General features: G+C 45.2%; 1 protein-coding gene across 1 annotated transcript in view; it reads right to left on the reverse strand.

Annotated features, from left to right (window-relative positions):
• Positions 1 to 15,700, reverse strand: part of DISP2 (dispatched RND transporter family member 2) — a 136,320-nt gene that overhangs the window by 110,760 nt on the left and 9,860 nt on the right. The window lies entirely within an intron of this gene.

Below are 15,700 nucleotides of genomic sequence, written 5' to 3' on the forward strand. Positions count from 1 at the left end.
TGGAACATAAAAATTGGGGGTGAAAAGATCATTTTTATTTTGTGGAAAAAATGTGATTTTTTTAATTTTACGACTGGACGTTATAAACTTCTGTGAAGCCCTGGGAGGTTCAAAGTTCTCACCACACATCTAGATAAGTTCCTTGGGGGTCTAGTTTCCAAATTGGTGTCAATTGTGGGGGGTTTCCACTGTTTTGGCACATCAGGGGCTTTCCAAACGCGACATGGCGTCCGATCTCAATTCCAGCAATGAAAGTCAAATGGTGCTGCTTCCCTTCCGAGCTCTGCCATGCGCCCAAATAGTGGTTTACCCTCACATATGGGATATCAGCGTACTCAGGACAAATTGCACAATAACTTTTAGGGTCCTGTTACCCTTGGAAAAATAAAAATTGAGGGTGAAAAGTTCATTTTTTTGGAAAAAATATGATTTTTTAATTGTACGGCTGTACGTTATAAACTTCTGTGAAGCCCTTGTGGGTTTAAAGCTCTCAACACTTATCTAGATAAGATCCTTGGGGGGTCTAGATTTCAAAATGGGGTCATTTGTGGGGGGTTTCCACTGTTTAGGCACATCAGGGGCTCTCCAAACGTGACATGGCGTCCGATCTGAATTCCAGCCAATTTTGCATTGAAAAAGTCAAAAGGTGCTCCCTTCCCTTCTGAGCTCTGCCATGCGCAGAAACAGTGGTTCCCCCCCACATATCAGGTATCAGCGTACTCAGGAAAAATTGCACAATAACTTTTGCAGTCCAATTTCTCGCGTTACCCTTGGTAAAATAAAAAAAAAATTGGACCTGAAGTAATTTTTTTGTGAAAAAAAGTTAAATTTTCATTTTTTTTAAAAAATTCTAAAAATTCCTGTGAAGCACCTGAAGGGTTAATAAACTTCTTGAATGTGGTTTTGAGCACCTTGAGGGGTGCAGTTTTTAGAATGGTGTCACTTTTGGGTATTTTCTATCATATAGACCCCTCAAAGTGACTTCAAGTGTGATGTGGTCCGTAAAAATAAAATGGTGTTGCAAAAATGAGAAATCGCTGGTCAACTTTTAACCCTTATAACTTCCTAACAAAAAAAAATTTTGGTTCCAAAATTGTGCTGATGTAAAGTAAACATATGTGAAATGTTACTCATTAAGTTTTTTTTGTGCCATATCTCTGTGATTTAAGAACGTAAAAATTCAAAGTTGGAAAATTGCAAAATGTTCAAAATTTTTCCATAATTTCCATTTTTTTCACAAATAAACACAAGTTATTTGAATGAAATTTTACCACTAACATGAAGTACAATATGTCACGAGAAAACATTGTCAGAATCAGTGGGATCCATAGAAGCGTTTCAGAGTTATTACTTCATAAAGGGTCAGTGGTCAGAATTGTAAAAATTGGCCCGGTCATGAACGTGCAAACCACCCTTGGGGGTAAAGGGGTTAAACTTCTCCACAACAGTATCACAGCCCTGCCTTTTGTGTTCTTTGGCCTTCATGATGCTCTCTGTGCTTCAAACAGAACCCTGAGACTATCACAGAGCAGGTGCATTTATGCGGAGACTTGATTACACACAGGGGGATTATATTTATCATCATTAGTCATTTAGGACAACATTGGATCATTCAGAGATCCACAATGAACTTCTGGAGAGAGTTTGTTGCACTGAAAGTAAAGGGGCCAAATAATATTGCACGCCCCACTTTTCAGTTTTTGAACTTCCACAAAAATTTAATATAATCAGTAAATTTTGTTCAACTTCACAACTGTGTTCCACTTGCTGATGATTCTTCACCAAAAATTTACATTTGGTATCTTTATGTTTGAAGCATGATATGTGGGAAAAGGTTGAAAAGTTCCAGGGAGCCGAATACTTTCGCAAGGCACTGTATATAGTACATGTGACCGTGAAAGAAAAAGAACCAAAATACATGTTGTAAAACAAATAAAACTAAAAATACTAAAATAATATATAAGAAAAAGGAATATCAAATACTAGATAAGTTTCTCAATAATTCCAAACCCATCCACATACCGCACCGCCACCAAATAGGTCATGTGGTCTCAAGATACTGGCAATCCCAGCATACTTGCTCCAACAGACAACAACCATCATATTATATCCCCCTAGATGATTAGTATTGAATTATCATAAAGGTCTTAAATGGTTCGGGATACCCAATCCCAAGATTTACTGTAAATGTTCCTCCAGCCGATATTCTTCAGAGCCCCCAAGCCCCACATGTGAACCATCTCACACCAGCAATTCAGGGCCAACTATGATCATTTTTAGACTAAAATAAAAATATATATGGCACAAAATACATGTTACAATGGATTAAAATAATACAGAGACAAACCCCAGGAGAACCATAGAGGAAGATTACTAAAAAGGTTGGAAATATCTTCACATAACACTTACAAAAATTTGATAAAAAATTTTTTTTCCGGAAATTGTTTCAGGTTACCTCCACTGATGCCGCCAGTGTACACGATCAATGACTAAAATTTGCAAACATTTCAGATCACAGCCATGAAAGGTTCATAAATGTTTTGGTAAAGTTTTTAGCGTAGTTAAATCTTACAGTTTTTGGGAGTTAATAATGTTGGCACACACGTATACTTAATTGTCACAAAGTCAATCTGATGTAAATCTTGGCACAAGGATATGTGGCATAGTTGTGGGGAATAGATAGCTCAGCTGGGGATCTTTGCTTTGGCACAAGCGTGTGGCTATGAAGTCACTTCAGCAGACTAGCAAGTTCCACATGAATATGGACACGGCATATTTATTGTGCACACTTGTTATTCAATGTTACACATGCCAAACATGAAATAAAACATCTAAGGCCGTCTGCCCACTAACTAACAAAAGCAGGCTAACTACAAAATAAACCTATATAACAGCAAAGAAGTCCATGTAATCTTACTGTGTCAGCTCCCAGCTCAGCAGATGAGATAGACTGAGAGATCCCAGCTCCTCCTGATTATATCAGCTGGACCAGTCAGGAAACCAAAACCTGGATTGAATAAGTGGAGGGGGAACTACCAGTCCTTTCCATGCTGATCACTAAGGAAACCAGGACTGGATTACAGTGAAATAAACTGGCTTCATCATCAGTACAGGGAGACATATGAAATGAAACGGGGAGAAAGATACCTGTTTTCTAGTACCTCTCCCCTTGGCACCTCACACACCCCCTCCTCTGTTCGAGCCCATGGGGTTGGACACGACGAGTTAACAAGCAGTGCGTTCTAGACAACGCATCTGCATTTCTGTGCGCTGTGCCCGCCCTGTGCTCAACGGAAAATTTAAACCCTTGTAATGCTAAGAACCAGCGTGTCACCCGTGCATTGCCTTCTTTTGCCTGGGACATCCACGTTAGAGGCGAATGGTCCGTCACTAGTCTAAACTGGCGACCTAGTAAATAATAGCGCAAGGTGCACAGGGCCCATTTCACAGCCAGGGCTTCCCGCTCAACTACACTGTAGTTCTTTTCTGCTCTCGTAAGCTTTCTGCTTAGATAGGCCACTGGGTGTTCCTCGCCATTTACTTCTTGAGACAAAACCGCGCCGAGGCCCACCCCAGAGGCGTCCGTTTGGACAATAAACTCCCGTTTAAAGTCTGGTGCAACCAACACTGGTTGGTCACAGAGGACTGTTTTCAATTGCTGAAAGGCCTCCTCTGCTTCTGCGTTCCACTTTATTGTGACAGATTTCGACCCCTTAGTAAGATCTGTGAGAGGAGCTGCGATGGTCGCAAAATGTTTGATAAACCGCCTATAATAACCAATGATCCCTAAAAAAGCTCCAACCTGTTTTTTGGTTACCGGTCGTGGCCAATTTTGAATAGCGTCCACTTTATTGGCTTGAGGCTTCACGACGCCTCTCCCTATGCTATATCCCAGATAGCGAGCCTCTTCCAATCCCAACGTACATTTCTTGGGATTGGCAGTCAACCCAGCTGTTTTTAGGGAGTCTAAGACGGCTTGTACTTTTGACAAATGCGTGTCCCAGTCATCGCTAAAGATAATGATGTCGTCCAAGTACGCGGATGCATACTGGCCATGGGGTTTTAGGACAATATCCATTAGACGTTGGAAGGTGGCTGCGGTACCATGCAACCCAAATGGCATATCGCGGTACTGGAATAATCCCTGGGGCGTAACAAAGGCAGTTTTCTCTTTGGCTGATTCCGTGAGGGGAATCTGCCAATAACCTTTTGTTAAGTCAATAGTGGATATGTACTTGGCCGAACCCAGTCTCTCTATCAGTTCATCGACTCTTGGCATCGGGTAGGCATCGAATTTCGATACTTCATTTACTTTCCGAAAATCGTTACAAAATCGGATAGTCCCATCGGGTTTGGGCACCAGTACGATAGGGCTAGCCCAATCACTCCGGGACTCCTCAATGACCCCCAGCTCTAACATCTTCTTCACTTCCCGGGCAATGGCTTGTCTCCGAGCCTCCGGAATTCTATATGGCTTTAGCCGTACCCGCGCCTGTGGATCAGTAATAATGTCATGCTTAATTAGGTGAGTCCGGCCAGGAAGTTCCGAGAAAATATCTGCGTTTCTCTGTATGAACTCCCTGGTCTCTCGTTTTTGGCTTTCGGATAGCGTGTCTGCAATACCCACTTCTGGCGGAGCTACCTGGGGGTCCTTTACCTCAGAAGGTGGTGCCCCTCAAGGCCCATCCTCAAGGGCAGCTCCTGCCACCAGACTCTCCCTGTCCCGCCAGGCCTTAAGCAAGTTTATGTGGTATATTTGTTCGGGCTTTCTCTTGTCTGGTTGGTGTATCTTATAATTTACTTCAATTATTCGTTCCAGCACTTCGTATGGTCCCTGCCATTTCGCAAGAAATTTATTCTCTACGGTAGGCACCAATACCAACACCCTGTCTCCGGGTTGAAAGACTCGTGTTTTTGCCGCTCGGTTGTATACCGTGCTTTGGGCATGTTGTGCGCGCTCTAAACACTCTTTAACTATTGGCATAACTGCTGCAATTCGGTCCTGCATAAGTGTTATGTGTTCAATTACACTGCGATAAGAAGTCACCTCTTGTTCCCATGTCTCCTTGGCAATATCTAACAGGCCTCTAGGACACCGCCCATAAACCAACTCAAAAGGTGAAAAGCCTGTGGAGGATTGGGGTACCTCACGTATAGCGAACAGGAGGTATGGTAGTAGGGCATCCCAATCTCTCCCGTCCTTATCCACCACCCTTTTCAACATTCCCTTTAAGGTTTTGTTAAAGCGCTCCACCAAACCGTCAGTCTGAGGGTGATATACGGAGGTACGCAAATGGGAGATTTTTAGTAGTTTACATACATCCTTAAGTATACGAGACATAAAGGGGGTCCCTTGATCCGTAAGTATCTCTTTCGGAATGCCGGTGCGGGAAAACATATTAACCAGCTCCTTTGAAATTGATTTCGCATTGGCATTCCGCAAGGGCACTGCTTCGGGATAACGCGTGGCGTAATCCAATACTACCAAAATGTACTGATGACCCCTGGCAGATTTAACTAATGGACCGACTATATCCATTGCTATCCTCTCGAAGGGCACCTCTATTATTGGTAAGGGCACTAAGGGGCTTCTAAAATGTGACAAAGGTGCGGTCAATTGACACGTAGGACATGACCGACAGTACTGGGTCACGTCTCCCACTAGACCCGGCCAAAAGAAACGTTGCAGAATACGGTGTTTTGTCTTTTCTACCGCCAGGTGTCCTCCCAAGGGATGTTTATGTGCCAACTCCAAAACTACCTGGCGAAAGGACTTAGGTACCACAAGTTGTTCTACCACCACCCCTTGCACCTTGTCTATGTGATACAACATATCCTGCTGCACCGCCACGTGTGGGAACTCGTTTTGAGCCCCTGGGTACAATCGTCTTCCCTCGGAGACCTTTATGTTTTCCCACGCCCTTGCTAGAGTAGGATCCTGGTGCTGAGCGGTCCCGAACTTACCACGGGCCACCTCAAGATCAGGCATTTCTAAAACATCCTCTAGCTGGTCTGCCTCGCCTGCATACACAGCCAGAGGAGAGTCCGCAGATTCTAGTACTTCCTCTGAGATGGGTTCTCCGTCGTCTTGCTGCAATGGTCCAGGGGCTAGCTCCGGAGTACCGTCTTCAACTAGAGGGTTCATGCCACTTTTGAAGTTCCACAAGTCCCAAAATAAGGGAAAGTCTCTCCCCAGGATTACACTGTGTCCCATAGACTTTATGACTGCCGCCTGATGTCTTTTGGTCCCTACTGGCATGGCAAGAGTAACCCAGGCAGTGGGGTAGTTCTTAGTATCCCCATGGATGCAACTAATGCCCACGGTTAAGTTCGTTAGGGCGCTAGAGTCCGCCAAACTGGCATGTACCAAAGTTACTTGACTGCCAGAATCCAAGACGGCATTCACACTATAACCGTCAACCTCGACGTGGCACATGTGTTGTTCATTTCCCGTGAGGGTCTCCGCCACACAGACTGACTGCACATATAACGAAAGACGCCTCATAGCGTTACAGTCCATTGGCTCTGTAGTCATTGGGCAGTTAGCTGCTACATGGCCAAGCCCGCGACATCGCCAACATTGTATAGGCCCTTGTCTCCTCGATGGAGATCCCAGACGAGGTCTGCTGGTTTGATGTGAGCCCGTACCACCTCCATAGTCCTTTGTAGGTCTGCTACCCTTCATTGTGACATTCTCTTCTTTTGAAGATGAAGTAGGTTTCGCAGGACTCTCCAGCGATTTCTTGGGGAGCCAGTGGGGTGCTAACGTCCCTTGGAGTAGGCTTTCAGAAGCATTGTAGCGTTCGACCATATTTACCAACTGGTCAGCGGTAGTTGGGTCACCCTGTCCAACCCACCTCTGGATCTTAGCGGGTAAGGACCGCAGGTACTTGTCTAGAACAACACGCTCCACCATCTGTGCCAACGTCAAAGCCTCTGGTTGCAGCCATTTTTTTACTAGATGGATGAGATCATGCATTTGTGAGCGGGCTGGCTGATGCTCCACAAAATTCCATAAATGCACCCTCTGTGCGCGTACATACGTGTTTACTCCCAGTCTTGCCAGGATTTCGCCTTTGAGTTTGATATAGTCCATAGCATCCGCTCCACTCAGATCGTAATAGGCCTTCTGTGGATCTCCGCTCAGAAATGGAGCAACTACCTCAGCCCATCTGTCTAGCGGTAAGTGCTCACGTTCTGCAATACGTTCAAACACGGTGAGGTATGCTTCCACATCATCGTCTGCGGTCATTTTAAGCAAAGTCTTCTGTACGGCTTTCTGCGCACTAGCAGCGCTTTGTGCACGGTCTCCCTCATCTCGGGGTTGCCGAACCAAGGCCTGTTTTATTGCCTCCAACTGCTCTTGTTGCATCTGGTGTTGCTGCTCCAGAGACTTCTGTAAGCAAGTATTAGTCTGCTGTTGTTGCACATTTGCTTGAATTAACTGCTTCACTAGTTCCTCCATATTACTGGACTCTTGGCTCTTCAAAAGCGCAGAAGCTTTCAGCCAGGACATACACAGCGTTTTCTCTGCCGTCACAGTCCAGCAGCCACAGTTGCCCGCACGCATTCGAAACACCATTTGTGGGGAATAGATAGCTCAGCTGGGGATCTTTGCTTTGGCACAAGCGTGTGGCTATGAAGTCACTTCAGCAGACTAGCAAGTTCCACATGAATATGGACACGGCATATTTATTGTGCACACTTGTTATTCAATGTTACACATGCCAAACATGAAATAAAACATCTAAGGCCGTCTGGCCACTAACTAACAATAGCAGGCTAACTACAAAATAAACCTATATAACAGCAAACAAGTCCATGTAATCTTACTGTGTCAGCTCCCAGCTCAGCAGACGAGATAGACTGAGAGATCCCAGCTCCTCCTGATTATATCAGCTGGACCAGTCAGGAAACCAAAACCTGGATTGAATAAGTGGAGGGGGAACTACCAGTCCTTTCCATGCTGATCACTAAGGAAACCAGGACTGGATTACAGTGAAATAAACTGGCTTCATCATCAGTACAGGGAGACATATGAAATGAAACGGGGAGAAATATACCTGTTTTCTAGTACCTCTCCCCTTGGCACCTCACACATAGTACACAACGTGTATACTCCTGCATGAAATGTGATGGACGATTTCAAAATTTGTTTTCCCACCCACTGAATCAAAATTAGTACCCCTGATAAATAGATTTTTATTTTTGCATGCTAAACAATTGCCACATAGGTAACATCCCCATTTTGAGCGTTTATTATTAGGATTTAAAGGGTTCATTATCTTGGCCACATAGTTAATAGATCATTCAAGTTCTTCCCTTTTCTCGCAGTAAATTGGGCAGTCTCCAACAAGCTCCCAGCCAACACTGTATCTGTAAGTAAGATCGGACAATGTTTTTGGACTATTTTTTGGATGTTATTCCAGTGGTAGTTGTATATAGAGATGAACCTAACACTTGAACTCTCTTTAATTCAATGATTAGAATTTAATAGAAGTTGTCCTGGAATCTCCTTGGCTCTCAGATACCATTGTTTAAAGGGAAAGTGCCATATGTGACGAACAGCCCACCGCCGTTCGTCTACTTACGGGCGACACTAACGGGGGGGTCCCGCTGCCACCAATATGCGACGGACAGCGGACCCTGTGTCACCACTATGTCACAGTCCCACCACTGACACGGGTGTATCAGCGGACGGAGGGACGAGACACACTGCCGGCACACGGCTATCACAGGCACAGTTGGGGCTTATCTTAGTTATCCCACCACTGGCACCATGTGACCAAAATATCCAGCAAGCTACTCTCGCTCTACAATTTGCCGCGGGGGGGGGGTTTATTTTGGATGCCCCACCACTGCTATCAATCTTCCAAGTACTGCGGGGATTTATGTATATCCCACTTTCTCAGTTCCACTGTGGAACTCGCAGCTCTCCGGCGCCCCCCTTACCCTCAGGTCAGTCAGGGAACTGCACCTAGGATAATTGGTCGCCGGACGGGCTGCCTGTTGTGAACCGGCAATCAGGCTTCTGCAGTAAGGGAATTATTAATGCTGTGGCCGCAGCCCCTCATTCAGCAATATAAGACCCTTCTAGACTGCCAGCAAGCCGCAATAGCCATACACAATGCGCTGCCACCAGTCACGGTTACTTAATTCACAGTGTTAAATTAAGAGGGTCCGTGGCAAACCCCTTGAATTAGTAGCGATTATCTATCAAAGGCGTATAGTTCGATTCTTAGAGCATGGAGACAGATCTAAATAATTATTTCATTTATTTTCCGAAAGAGGACAGTGATTACAGATAAAAGTTGCTATAAAATTGAGACATAAAATATGTACAGTACAGGTATAAAATAAAAGTGGAGAAAACAAAGAGATTACACTCACAGTTCCATATTGTTCCTTAGGCAGACCATGCGGCTTTTTAAGGGGGGTGGAAGCGGAGCTGCACTTCTCCGCTCATCTGGGGATCTTTCTAGCACGACGACTTGAGCTGTTCTCCCTGGTTTTGTCCAGGAAATGCTTTATAGACTTGCTATGTGACATCACGGAGAGATGCATGCTGGGTTAATCCCACCTCTCCCTTTTGGATTTAGAATTACACTAGAAAACTTATACTAATCATAACTCCGTGGGGGCAGCCCGCACAGACACATATATGATGCAGGGGTGGCATTTATGCACATGTAATCGAAGTACATGTATCAAAGTACTTCTGGCAGTTATAACATGGATGAATGTGACACGCATCTCTATTCTCTTCATACAGGTAACCAGCTTTTCCAATCTCTGCTCTGAATCCACTCCTGTGTCTCCATTCAATGTCAGCAAGCAGTTAATCCTGAATGCTATCTATGTGTTTTCAACTCTGCAAACTTATATCTGGTAACCAGCTTTTCCAATCTCTGCTCTGAATCCACTCCTGTGTCTCCATTCAATGTCAGCAAGCAGTTAATCCTGAATGCTATCTATGTGTTTTCAACTCTGCAAACTTATATCTGGTATATAGTTTTTTTCAACTTACTCTGCTTGTCCCCTTATGTTGTGAGGTCAAGAAACTTTTCAAAGTGCTTTATGATCCATGTAGTGCTGGACATGTGTTTATTTGACCACAACATTTTATTGGGTCCTGGTGTCTCAATTTAGTGTGATTGATTAACGAGAAGAGAGAGCCAAAAAAAAAAACAAAAAAAAAACTTAGCCTTAATCTCCTATATATTCGGACATAGCTAGGGGGAGCATTTATGCAGGGGTGGCATTTATGCACATGTAATCGAAGTACATGTATCAAAGTACTTCTGGCAGTTATAACATGGCAGTTAGGGCAGGAGACAGGTAAGACATTTATATACATCTACTCCCTGTACATTTGGAGTACAACAAATATATACCATATGCATTTGTGTAATTTATATCCTGGCAGCTGCAGTCACACACATCCACCACCCTGGCATTAATTCTCCACACTCCATCCATATTGGCCCCTCACTCCTTTCCTCTCCTATGTATAGCACTCACGCTCTTTTCACATTGTTAAATTGCACAGATCCAGGCAGTCCCACCATTCAACACCAGAGACACTCTCACAAATCACTTAACCATCTGCTCACTCTTTCTATCCTCCTTCTCCTAGTCGCAGGAGACATTGCTCCCAACCCTGGTCCCCCATGTTATAGAAAGTCAAACCCCCCCACTGTAACACTCAGAAACCCCTCTAATCTTATTAATATTCCCTGCATGCCATCTGTCTCTCTTAATTGTGCACTTTGGAATTCTCGCTCAGTGTGTAACAAACTCTCCTTCATTCATGACTTCTTCCTTTCTAATTCTCTTAACCTCCTGGCTCTTACTGAAACCTGGATCCAGAAGTCAGATACTACCGCTGCTGCTGCTCTTTCATATGGGGGGCTACACTTCTCTCATACCCCAAGATCAGACAATAGAGCTGGTGGAGGCGTTGGTCTGCTCCTATCACCAAAATGTACCTTTCAGGTTATCCCTCAAGTACCCTCACTTGTCTTCCCTTCTTTTGAGGTCCATGCCGTCAGACTCTACACCCCCTTCTCCATGCAAGTGGCGGTGGTGTATCGTCCTCCCGGCCCCTCCCATCAGTTCCTGGATCATTTTGCCACTTGGCTTCCACATTTTCTCTCCTGTGACATCCCTACCCTCATCATGGGAGATTTCAACATCCCCATTGCTCTTCCCCTCTCCCCATCTGCTACTCACCTTTTATCTCTAACCTCCTCATTTGGCCTTTCGCAGCTCACTAATTCTCCAACGCATGAAGACGGAAACTCCCTCGACTTGGTCTTCTCTCGGCTTTGTGCAGTGGATGATTTTGCAAACTCCCCTCTCCCGCTCTCTGACCACAATCTTCTTTCATTCTCTATAAAGAACTGCCAGGCTGCTCAGGTCACCCCCACTGTCCAGACTTATAGAAACATACAGGCCATTAACACCCAGAAACTTATGAAGAACTTGCAGTCTTCATTGGCCCCTATCTCCTCCCTCTCATGTCCTGATTCTGCATTGAAGCATTACAATGAAACACTTCAAACTGCCCTGGATGAATTTGCACCCCCTATAAATAGAACACCACAACACAGACGGCGACAACCCTGGCACACGGTGCAAACACGTTTCCTGCAGCGGTGCTCCAGGTGCGCCGAACGTCTGTGGAGAAAATCCAATCTACACGAAGATTTCATCCATTTTAAGTTTATGCTTAGAACATACAACACTGCCCTTCACCTCTCCAAACAAACCTATTTCAACACCCTCATCACCTCACTGTCCAATAACCCGAAACGTCTCTTTGACACTTTTCATTCTCTACTCAATCCAAGAGTACAGGCCCCAACCACGGAGCTCCGAGCTGACGATCTGGCCAATTACTTCAAAGAAAAAATTGACCAGATCCGACAGGAAATTATCTCCAAATCCCCTCATACCATGCACCGTCCTCCCTCCCCCACTGCATCTAACTCACTCTCTGATTTTGAACCAGTCACAGAAGAAGAAGTAAGCAGGCTCCTTGCATCTTCTCGCCCAACTACTTGCACCAGTGACCCATTTCCGTCACATCTCCTCCAGTCCCTTTTCCCTGCTGTCACCCCTCACCTAACTAAAATATTTAACCTCTCTCTCTCTTCTGGTATTTTTCCCTCCTCATTTAAGCATGCCATCATACATCCACTACTTAAAAAACCATCCCTCGACCAAAACTGTGCCGCTAACTATAGACCTGTCTCTAATCTTCCCTTCATCTCTAAACTCCTGGAACGCCTGGTCCACTCCCGTCTTATCCGCTATCTCTCAGAAAACTCTCTTCTCGACCCTCTCCAATCCGGTTTCCGCTCTTTACACTCCACTGAAACTGCCCTCACTAAAGTCTCTAATGATCTGCTAACAGCTAAATCAAATGGTCATTACTCCATGCTAATTCTCTTGGATCTCTCTGCAGCATTCGACACTGTGGATCATCAGCTTCTCACTATGCTCCATTCCATTGGCCTCAAGGACACCGTTCTCTCCTGGTTCTCCTCCTATCTCTCCGACCGCTCCTTTACTGTTTCTTTTGCTGGTTCCTCCTCCTCTCACCTTCCCCTTACTGTTGGGGTTCCTCAAGGATCGGTTCTAGGCCCCCTCCTCTTCTCCTTGTACACTGCCCCTATTGGTCAAACAATCAGTAGATTTGGTTTCCAGTACCATCTCTATGCTGATGACACCCAATTATACGCTTCTTCTCCTGACATCACGCCAGCCTTTCTAGAAAACACTGGCGATTGTCTAAACGCTGTGTCTAATATCATGTCCTCACTATATCTGAAACTGAACCTGTCAAAGACTGAACTCCTGGTGTCTCCTCCCGCTACTAATGCACCTATACCCGACATTGCTATTTCTGTGTGTGGTTCCACTATTACTCCCTAGCAACATGCCCGCTGTCTTGGGGTCATACTTGATTCCGAGCTTTCCTTTGCCCCCCACATTCGATCACTGGCTCGCTCTTGTCATCTGCACCTCAAAAACATTTCTAGAATTCGACCTTTTCTTACTTTTGACTCTGCAAAAACTCTTACTGTTTCTCTTATTCATTCTCGTCTCGACTATTGTAACTCTCTTCTAATCGGTCTCCCTCTTACCAAACTCTCCCCTCTCCAATCTGTCTTGAATGCTGCAGCCAGGATCATATTCCTCACCAATCGTTACACCGATGCCTCTACCTCGTGCCAGTCATTACACTGGCTACCCATCCACTCCAGAATTCAGTATAAACTTATTACCCTCACCCACAAAGCCCTCCATGGCTCAGCACCACCCTACATCTCCTCCCTTGTTTCAGTATACCACCCTACCCGCGCCCTCCATTCTGCTGATGACCTGAGGTTAGTATCCTCAATAGTCAGAACCTCCCACTCCCGTCTCCAAGACTTTACACGTGCCGCGCCAATTCTTTGGAATGCACTTCCCAGGTCAATACGATTAGTCCCCAATCCCCACAATTTTAAGCGTGTCCTGAAAATGCATTTATTCAGACTGGCCTATCGCCTCAACACACTAACCTAACCTATCCCTGTGTGGCAGAGCCAAAAGTTTTACCATAACCAGGTTCCCAGCATCATGTTCCCACATGCTTTATGCATCCATTAGCCCTCTGTGTCTGTACTGTTACACACTTAACATTATGGCTGGTCCATACAATCAGAGCAACTGTTACCACCCACCTTTCGTGTCTACCTCTTTCCTCATAGACTGTAAGCTTGCGAGCAGGGCCCTCACTCCTCTTGTTATTTGTTATAATCTACTGTATGTGATTATTGTTATGCTGTAATGTCTATTGTCTGTACAAATCCCCTCTGAAATGTAAAGTGCTGCGGAATATGTCGGCGCTATAAAAATAAAATGTATTATTATTTATTATTATTATAAAAAAAAATTTCAGCAATTGAAAAAATGTAAAGAATTAATGTTTACATTTTCTTTAAAAATATTATCATTTGTTTATAATTTAGTAAAATATGAAATATAATTTTAAAAGGTTTGGTATTTCCACTTTTAAACACTAGGGGGAGCAGCTACTGAAATTTGACAAAAACCTAGTGTACAACTAGTTCACATTACTGCACTGCAGTAAATATGGGCTGTCTACTGACATTGGTTTGATGTCACTCTTCTCCTCCCCTTCTGGGTGATTGCTAAGGAATAAGAGAGGATGACATTTAGGAACACAGTGAGCAGCCATTTTGTTGGTGACTGCAAAGTTATACTGACAAGTAGACAGTCACCGAGGATGGCAGGCAGCAAGGATTCTGGGAGATATATGGTGGAGAGAGCAGGGTGACATCAGCACAGAGTATTTCAGGAGAGCAGTGTGCTGGTCTATGGGGGGGGCACCCTGTTCGGTGCGCGGAGCAGCCAGGGATTGTACATAGAGCGCTGTCTTTTATACACATGGATGGACCATCTGCTTGTCTGCTACACAGAAATCCAGGAAACATTTCTGCTGATTGATAACCTGTTCTGATCCAGACTTTGCATGCAAACACCCCATTCCCCTCCTCAGATACTGTCCTGGCGATGTGTGAAAGCGAGGCGACAGGCGCAGTCCTGGGTGACGCTGGGAAGCAGGCTGGGGGGAAATGTAGCCATATAGTAACGATAAAAATGAGACCCCTGTCTTCAGCTGCCTTACCAGCCTTCCCTGACTGCACCTAACTGGAGGTCATGCTGCCCCTCTATTACCTCAGACCCGTGTGCAGGTGCTTATGGGTCGCCCTCCCAGGGCTGTGGGGTACTCAGTACCGGGCCGGTCTCTCAGAGGGGATTGTCACAGCAGCGGTGACCTGGTCCGTGGCCCTGGGTGCCCATGTAAAAGGGGTTGAGTGATGGGAATAAAGTTTATGAGTGGATGATTCGTGACACCACCTGTGGTGTTCAGCAAGGGTGGTGTTAAGCCGACGCTGCAGACAGATCCTCTGGGACAGATGGTGTAGTGCAGCAATGATGTAGCCCTCCACAGGAAGGGCTGTAGTCCCAGGGCAGTGAGGATAGGTTTTTAGGAAGAGGGTGCAGTGTTTGGCACAGAGATGTAGCAGTGCCGGAGAGTTTGTAGGAAGAAGGCAAGGACACAACAGGGTGCAGTTTCTTTACCTTTACTTTGGCTTGGCAAATGCAGTTCAGAGTCCCGATTACTGATGGCACAGGAGCTAATTAGCCTGGAAGCAACTCAGGAATCTCTCTATGCAGATAGGTTGTGTAGTCTCCTTCCTAGCACTTATTTGAGGTACATGCAGTACTGTGTTAGGCTGGTTTCACACTAGCGTTTGATCAAGCAGCGCATCGTGCGCACGCGCAATGTTCCCCTATCTTTAACATGGTAATTGCAGGGTCTTGCGAATGTACGCGCTCATCAGCGTTTAGCGTGCGCTGCGCATTTTACAGATGTGCGCCCAGACGTGCCGAACGCTACGTGTTGCATTTTTTGTTCCGCCTACATACTTAAAAAAATTGCGCGCGCACGTGTGCGCCCAAAAATAGCATTACAGTCTATGTGATAGCTGACGAGCGCTTGGCACCGCGCACAATGTCTAGACACTTGTTTAAAACTCCCCCTAAACAAGCAACATTGTTTGGGAGGAGTGTAGATAAAAGGTGTCTTCAGGGTCAGACAATTACTCTACAGACTGCCTGG

Source organism: Dendrobates tinctorius, unplaced genomic scaffold, assembly GCF_039654945.1.
Source record: "Dendrobates tinctorius isolate UK_male_01 unplaced genomic scaffold, ASM3965494v1 ptg000019l, whole genome shotgun sequence".
NCBI classification, from domain to species: Eukaryota; Metazoa; Chordata; class Amphibia; order Anura; family Dendrobatidae; genus Dendrobates; species Dendrobates tinctorius.